Raw genomic sequence first — 7969 nt, 5'->3', positions numbered from 1 at the left:
ATTCATTAAAAAAAGCAAAAAAAAAAAACACTGAAGAAAACTTTACCTGTAATAGAGATGTGTGGTCGTCGCCGGTGCAGAGGAGTCGCCAGCGTTGTGTAATTGTCGCCGGAGAAGATGGCGCAGGAGGTAAAATCGCGGTAGAAGCTATTGGTTATGGAGGCGATCAGCAGCAATAGGTGTTGGGGATCGCCTTTTGTCTAGGGTAATGGTAAAGGAGGCAGGAGGCGAGCAAGGGCAAAAAATGCGTACGCTTCTTATTTTCAGTCAAAAGTTTTTTTTTTGCTTACTGGGTAAGTGGAATGGCTGACCGAGGATAATTGGAATGGCTGACCGAATCAGCTATATTTTGTAATTATCAAACAGTCGACTGCTGGCCGAGTCAGCAATACCGGACCCAATAAGTTGAAATCAAACAGGCCCTTAATTTGGCATTAATCTGAATAGGTGGCTCTCCTTTATTGGAATTCTCCATAGTAAAACATTTTAGTGCCTTATCCAAGTATGTACTTTGACTAAGACCAATTAGTCTTTTCTTCCTATCCCTTAAGATTCTTATTCTAAGAATATAGGCTGCTTCTCTACTAGATCCTTCACAGCAAAACACTTTCCAAGCCAAGACTTAACTTCTTGCAAGGTTGGAATGTTATTTTCGTTAAGGAGTATGTCATCAACATACAACAGTAGAAAGGTTACTATACTCCCACTAGCCTTGACATACACATAAGACTCATCTTCACTCATAGAGAAACCAAATTCTTTGACTTTCTCATGGAAACAAAGATTCTAGCTACGAGACGCTTGTTTCAGTCCATAAATAGATCTCTCAATCTTACACACTCTATTAGGATACTTTGCAACTACAAAACCTTATGGCTGAATCTTCAACCAACTTTCCATTCAGGAAATCAGTTTTGACATCTATTTTCCATATTTTATAATCATGAAAGGTAGTTGTGGTAAAAATTATCTTGACACACTTTATATTAACTACTGGTAAGAAGGTATCATCATAGTCAATCCCCGAGGTTTGAGTAAATCCCTTTTCTGCTAGTTGAGGCTTGAAAGCGTGTACATTTCCATCCATGTCGGTCTTTTTCTTGAAGATCCATTTGCAGCCAACTCTCTTTCGACTAGTTTCTTCATCAACAAAATTCGAAACTTTATTATTATACATGAACTTGATCTCGCTATTGATTGCCTATTTCCACTTGGTAGCTCCACGGTTTGCCATCGCTTCCTTATAGTTAGCTGGTTCATCCAAAGTTACCAGTGTTTGATCATTGATAAATGTATAACTGTCTGATGTTATATGTAAACCATAGAATGTTGGTGGCATGCTAACTCTAACATAACGTCAAAGAGGTAACCAATTATCAATGGGTTCAATAAGAGTATCATCCTCTATTTGAGTGCTAGTATCTTCTAAGGTTCCTTCATCGGTTGATTCTTGAATCTCTTCAAGGTCAATGGTACTCCTACTGTCACACCCCCAAACCGGAACGGCGGAAATGTTCCGGGGCGGATGACTTCATGTGGTAACGTAACAAATGAATACATATTAAAGAAAGCAATACCACCATCATATATATAATTGAAAGTTTACATTTGTCAAAAGTTATATGTTCAAAACCAATTAGAATATGATGTCAAAATATGAGATTAAACTGGCGCCGCAGCATCTCTTCTTCAAAAGCATATTAGTAACTGGAATTACTGAATCCCTGGGACATACAAGTAATTTTGAAAGAGTAGATCAGCATTTAAGCTGGTGAGATTCATAAGTATTAAATGAAAATGTTTGTATGAAATGAAATGTTTTGTCCTTGTTTGTTTGTTTCTAGAAAATCCTAGATTTTCTACTAGTATAAAAGTAGTCTTCTCTCAAGACCAATGTTTGTTTCTAAAAATGTATGTAAGTATAAAATTTCCAATACGTCTGAAAAACCCCGTAAATCAATGTGTTTTCAATACGTCTAAAAAACCCCGTAAATCAATGTGTTTTCAATACTCCATGTGAGTTTTATAACCATGCTATTGACTAGAAATGCCTATACACAACGTTCTTCAGGCGTTGGAATGTTTTGACGTTTGTCACCCCAAATGGTGGACTGTAGCTAACAGTCAGGGCGCGGGTTGTCAAGCCCGTATAGATCTATACACAAACACCATGCTCCCCCTCCAAGGGATTCTGGTATATAATATAGGACTTGAAATGCGTACTCGAACGTACGTGAAGTTGATGTCTCACAAAACTTATATAAAACAGATTTACATATGAAAATGTTCGTTTGTTCTTGTATATGAAAGTAAACTTCTTGAAATAGTGTTTCTAGTATGTAAAAGTTTGTAATGCTCTCGTAAAACTATACATATTATAGTTTTCTAAAAATGTGTCTCGTTTGCATAGTAATCTCTAGTAAAATGTTCACTTGTTATGAAAAGTGTAATTTTTGATGTAGAAGACAAGTTTGTAAACAAAACATATATATATATATATATATATATATATATATATATATATATATATATATATATATATATATATATATATATATATATATATATGTATATGGTTATATGTATATGTATAAATTTTAAAAGATGATTTGGTATGTTTCGTAATTGTTGCTCATATTCTTACGTTTTTATTAGAAACTTTGCATGAAATAATCCTTAGGTTTGATACTAAAGACCTTTTTGTACTTATCACTTTTGTAAAAATGGTAATTAAACATATTTAAATGATTGTATTTTAACTTCCTTACTGTATAAACATTGCTCAAAAATGTTAGAAGGTGTTAATAAATCTATAAACCACTTTTGACAGTTTTACCCTTTACTGTCCCTGTTTTTAGAAAACTCATAGAAAAATCATCGTAAGTCAAAAACTGAATCCGTCACCTCTGAGAGTTTATAAAATGAGTCTACTTTGTTCCTAATTTTTATTATGATTTTTAGTGGTCTCAAACTAGTGTGAAAATGAACATCTTCAAAGACTGGTCCGAAATCACTTCTGAAATGACAGACAGTTTTATAAAAATCGCCATAAATTGCAGAAAAATCGTATGAACGTGTGCGTGTAGTCATTAGAAAGGTATAAACTTGAACTATTCGCATATTGTACAGTTTTGAAAGATATTAAGTTTAAGATGGTCAAAACAGTCTGTGAACAGGACTCAACTTTTCTGTAGAAAGCTGTCATCACTACAAGAAAAAAGGCCTTTTACGACGCGCAAAACACGACGCTCTTTGATTTATGTTACGCATTAGAGAGCGACCTTAAAAAAGTGTCATCTCTTCAAAAAATTTAAGGATTTAGGTCGCGCATTACTGAGTGCCCTTAAATTAGTGTCTCATGTAAAAATATTAAAAAAACGGAAGGCACTTGTGCGTCGTATGTGAATGTCGTTTTATATTTTCTTTTAAGAAACGCGCGTCTCGGTGGGAAAATGAAATCCCCAAAATTTTTAAACCCCACCTTCTTCTCCCTCGTCTCCACCCCTCATCCACATCCACTACCTCCAATCCTCATTGCCTCTTCCAGCCTTAAACTATGGCGATGCACCTTCCTTCTCGAAGAATGCTAAATTTATGACCATCATCCGATTATGTGAGCCCAATGAATTGACATAGACGAAGAAAATTATGGATCAATCGATTCACATCATGTTTAAGGTTAAGGGTTTGAGATTTCTTCCAAATCGAACCTCACACTAAATGGTTCGATCTCCTCTCTTTTTAGATTGTTCCCTCTACTGATGCCTCCACCTTCTACCATCGATGTTGATCTTTGAATTAGCAAGAAGAAGCCCTAGGGCCTCCGCCTTCACCCACGTTCTCACAGTCGATGGTGGAGCTAGAGAGAGAGTTTATGGTGTGTAAAATACAACATTCTTAAACCAGGGGATTCAAATAAATAGCATAACCCAAACCCTTTACGGTAATTGGGAGCCAATCAGGGCAAAACGCAACCCTCAGACCACTTTTGCTCTCAAGAAACCTACGGTACGTACAAAATTTCTTTTCTTCCTCTTCCTTTTCTTATCGGTATTCTTTCTCCTCCCTTCCTCTCCGGTGGTCGCCATTGCTGCCTTCTTTGACCAGCCCTACCCTTCCCTTTTCCCCAACCTAGGAGCATCTGTCGACGACTTCTCTGCTTCATCTGTTCAACAGATCGTCGATCACTGCCTCTACGATACCATCAACTGCTCCAGACCTATGAACAACATGTCTAAATCTCGCATCTAGATAGTGAAGATAAGGACATGTTGAATATTGAGAGGCAGTTTATGGGCGTGAAGCCCTAAATGTGATTGTGTGTGAAGGAATGGAATTAAGCATTCCTCCCTGTATGATACATTTGTTGCATTATCTACTTGCCCCTTCCCCTGAACCATGGCCTTCTTCAATCCAAACCAGGTATGAACAGATATCTTTGCGTGTGTATGTGTAATTTGATTCTCTGTGTGTATGTGTAAATGGCCATTTTAACTTGTGTTCATATATACACAAGCAAATTATACATCTTATGCCTCAAAGGAGCTCTATGGAAATCTATTATAACTTGAAGTTGATTCAATTATTCCACTGTTTATGCAGCTTTCTTCAAATAGTTTGGTGAAATCCTGAGAATTAGGATAGCAACGAAAATTAGGATAGCTTTCTTCAAACAACTTTTTTAAAGCATAGTCCAATTCACTCACCTGTTAACTTAAGTTTTTGTCAAATCTAATGAGGAGACTTGAACTTACTATCTATGAAAAATATGTACAGGTTGCAAACATTGTTGCTGAAACAATGCATAATTACCTTTTGTATGAGTATTTGTTGCAATTATAGCTCATCCCTCCAAAACGTGTTCATCCTAAATTGTATGTAGACATTTCAATATAATATTCCAGTCAAAGTTGTTGACTTGTACTTATGAACTTGTGTTTATGATTTCACCTGTTAACTAAAGTTTTTGTCAATTCTAATGAGGATAAATTTGTTGCTTTATTACACTATTACTGCTTATTTGATCATGGAAGTAGCAGGAACTTGCTAGTAATGATGAAGTCTTTTAGGTTTTTGGTTGTGATTCCACCTGAAAATGTAACATACTGGAAAGATTCCACATGAATGAACCCAAATCTTATGCCAGCTGTCTTGCAATGCTTAATGGCCATTGTTCATCGTGCTTTTGAGACTGCATTATCATGGCTGGTGATTCTTTTTCTTATGAATTCCTTTATATTATGCGTTTTTATTTTTATGTGTGGAATGTTAGGTGAATCTTGTAATGGATGCAGGAGGCTCAAATATGCGAGACAGGAGATGCTGCTGAGGTCAGAGAGTCAACTCTGGCTGTCCATGCTTGTTTTCTCATAAAGAGTTTGTCTGTTAGAGAAGAACACATTCGGGATGTATTTGTTAATCTGTTGTCTCAATTGAGAGAGAGATTTCCACAGGTAAACTGTTGACATGTATTACAAATTTATGAGCTTTTATATGCTATCTCCTGTAAAAAATAAATTACATTACCTATAATGGTAAAAAGAGTAAATGATTTGCCCTTTACTTTAAGTAACATTCTATTGGGTGCAGATTCTGTGGAAATCATCTTGTTTGGATTCTCTTTTGTTCTCTGTGAATGGTGATCCACCTTCATCTCTCATGAATGATCCTGCTTCGGTAGCTTCTGTTCGCTCTTTGTACCAAAGCGTTGTCAAGGAGTGGATTGTTGATTCGCTATCCTATGCTCCATGCACCACCCAAGGTCTTCTTCAGGTTTGTGACGTTAATGACCATATTACCCTTATATTCTAGACTGAACAAGCCTTTTAAATGAGACTTAATGACCATATTACCCTTGTATTCCAAAAAAACAAATTTCACAATATTCATCAATTTTAAATTTAACTCGTTAAGTCATTCTGTCCAGTTTAAGTAAAAAAAGAAACAAGCCTGTAGTCTCAAAAGGTTCACTTTGTTGTAGTTTATTAAGTCTAACAAACTGACTGTGTTCAAACATAAACATTTCAGGAGCAACTTTGTAAAGCAAACACATGGCAAAAAGCACAGCCCACTACAGACGTTGTCTCTCTTTTATCTGAAATAAAAATAGGAACAGGGAAAACGGATTGTTGGAAGGGTAAAAAAACTGCCAACATTCCTGCAGTAATGGCATCTGTAGCTACTGCATCGGGTGGAAATTTGAAGTCAACAGAGGCGTTTAATATTGAGGTTCTTAGCACTGCGTTGAATGAACATTGCAAATTATGGATTGACGATGAACAATGGCCATTAAGCATTGCAAATTCTCAAATTTGATATTTTTGAAATCTCCAAGAACTTGATCTTTTCTGCTCACCAATTTTACTATTTAAAAAAAATTATTGCAGCCTGTTCACTTTGGATTTGTTGTTTCAAAGTATCTTCATGAATCTCTTAATTTGGGAGGAATCTCATGTATAAAATGCATAAGAGAAACGGGAACACAAGCCCTAAAACTAATACATGTAATCAATTATCTATTTCAATATTTTTCTAATCATTGTTGATTGATTCCTTTTTGTAATAAATCATATTTGATGATGCAGAGCTACCCAACCAAAATTCCCTTGGTAATCGAATAAATTGTGGTTGGTAATGAAGTTTTTGCATACCCTTGTCAAGTGCTTGGATAGTAGTGACTGGACCCATATGGAAGGTGCCTCAGATACTTAATTTTTGTTTTTCTTTGAACATTTGTTCTTTTTTACTGTTTCTTGATCTTATGCGGTGCTTTTATTTGTATAGTTATTTCAATCTCCACATGCCATGCATAATGAAGATGCCATGGAAGAATATATGCTCTTTGAACATTTGTTCTTTTTTACTGGGATGTGTTGACCAAGAAAGAAGCTAGGTATTTCAACAACGACAAAGAGTTAATGAAGTTGGTGGGCAACACTGGTGCAGGGCCTAATAATGTTTCTTCTGCATAACAAAAGAAGAACAAAGAAAGATCTGATGATATGCTCATGGAGATGAAGATCGGTTCTGCTAAAAAAAAGGTACGTTGAATTACTGATCATTGATTGATATTGGGGTTTGTTGGTCAAAGGAAGGTTTTTCTTTGGGCATTTTCTTCTAGATAGATGTTAGTACAGGGGTTTATGAATAAGGTTTCTTTGGTTTGGCCTCCTGACAGCAATTTACTTGGTGTTCTCTTGTTGATCATATGATGTACATCTCATCGTTTGCTTTTGGAGATAGCTAGTTTTCAATGAAACCCAAAGATTGTAGGAAGATTAAGTTTCTTTACAAGGCCCATATTATATTTCCATGTTTTGGGAATCTTTAAAATTGTGTGCCTTGACGTCTTTGATCAATGAATCTTTCCTATTGAATGAATCTACAGCTGAATTTATTGATTTGGTGGTGTTCAGGGCTGCTGAAAGCTCCAGTGAGTCTGCAAATCCAGTAGAGTCAGAACTATATATTGGCAGGTAGCTAACCTTTCGGACACAGTAGAGTCAGAACTATATATTGTATTTACTTATTATAATATAAAAAAATCTAGGTCCCAATGCTTTGCTGATTACCATGGATATGGTGGTTTAATTTAAAAGAATTTGAAAATGACCATTTTACCCTTATATCTATTTGGCAGGTAGCTAACCTTTTGGACGCACAAAATACTTCGCATTTATACTTTGGGTCTTAAACTTATCATTTCTTCTTTGTAAACGTGTTTATGAGGGGTACTCATTTTCCAGTTTTGGGTGGGTTAATTTCTCATTTGTAGCTTCATTTAAAATTTTAATCATTCTGTGCTGTGTTATCATGTATGGATTTGTATTTATTTTGGGAATGCACTTGTAGAGACCATTGAGCTTACTTGGACAAATTTAGGGGTACCTTTAGATGGCATATCTGCTTTAACTTTGGTATTACCTCTCTCTCTCTCTCTCTCTATCTGCCTCTTTCTAACTCTATACAC

At 35.7% G+C, this 7969-nt stretch overlaps 1 long non-coding RNA gene across 1 annotated transcript; it reads left to right on the top strand.

Moving 5' to 3' along the window:
* Window positions 1-5129: 5129 nt before the first annotated feature.
* On the top strand, window positions 5130-6203 carry LOC111911339 (uncharacterized). Its single transcript, XR_008232153.1, has 3 exons — window positions 5130-5208; window positions 5295-5772; window positions 6028-6203. It is a non-coding gene; the product is annotated as an uncharacterized LOC111911339 (long non-coding RNA).
* The last annotated feature ends 1766 nt before the right edge of the window (window positions 6204-7969 follow it).

The sequence above is a fragment of the Lactuca sativa genome, chromosome 4 (assembly GCF_002870075.4).
Source record: "Lactuca sativa cultivar Salinas chromosome 4, Lsat_Salinas_v11, whole genome shotgun sequence".
Lineage (NCBI taxonomy): Eukaryota > Viridiplantae > Streptophyta > Magnoliopsida > Asterales > Asteraceae > Lactuca > Lactuca sativa.
The sequence above is the reverse complement of the archived record's forward strand: the minus strand, read 5'-3'. Positions and strand labels throughout refer to the sequence as shown.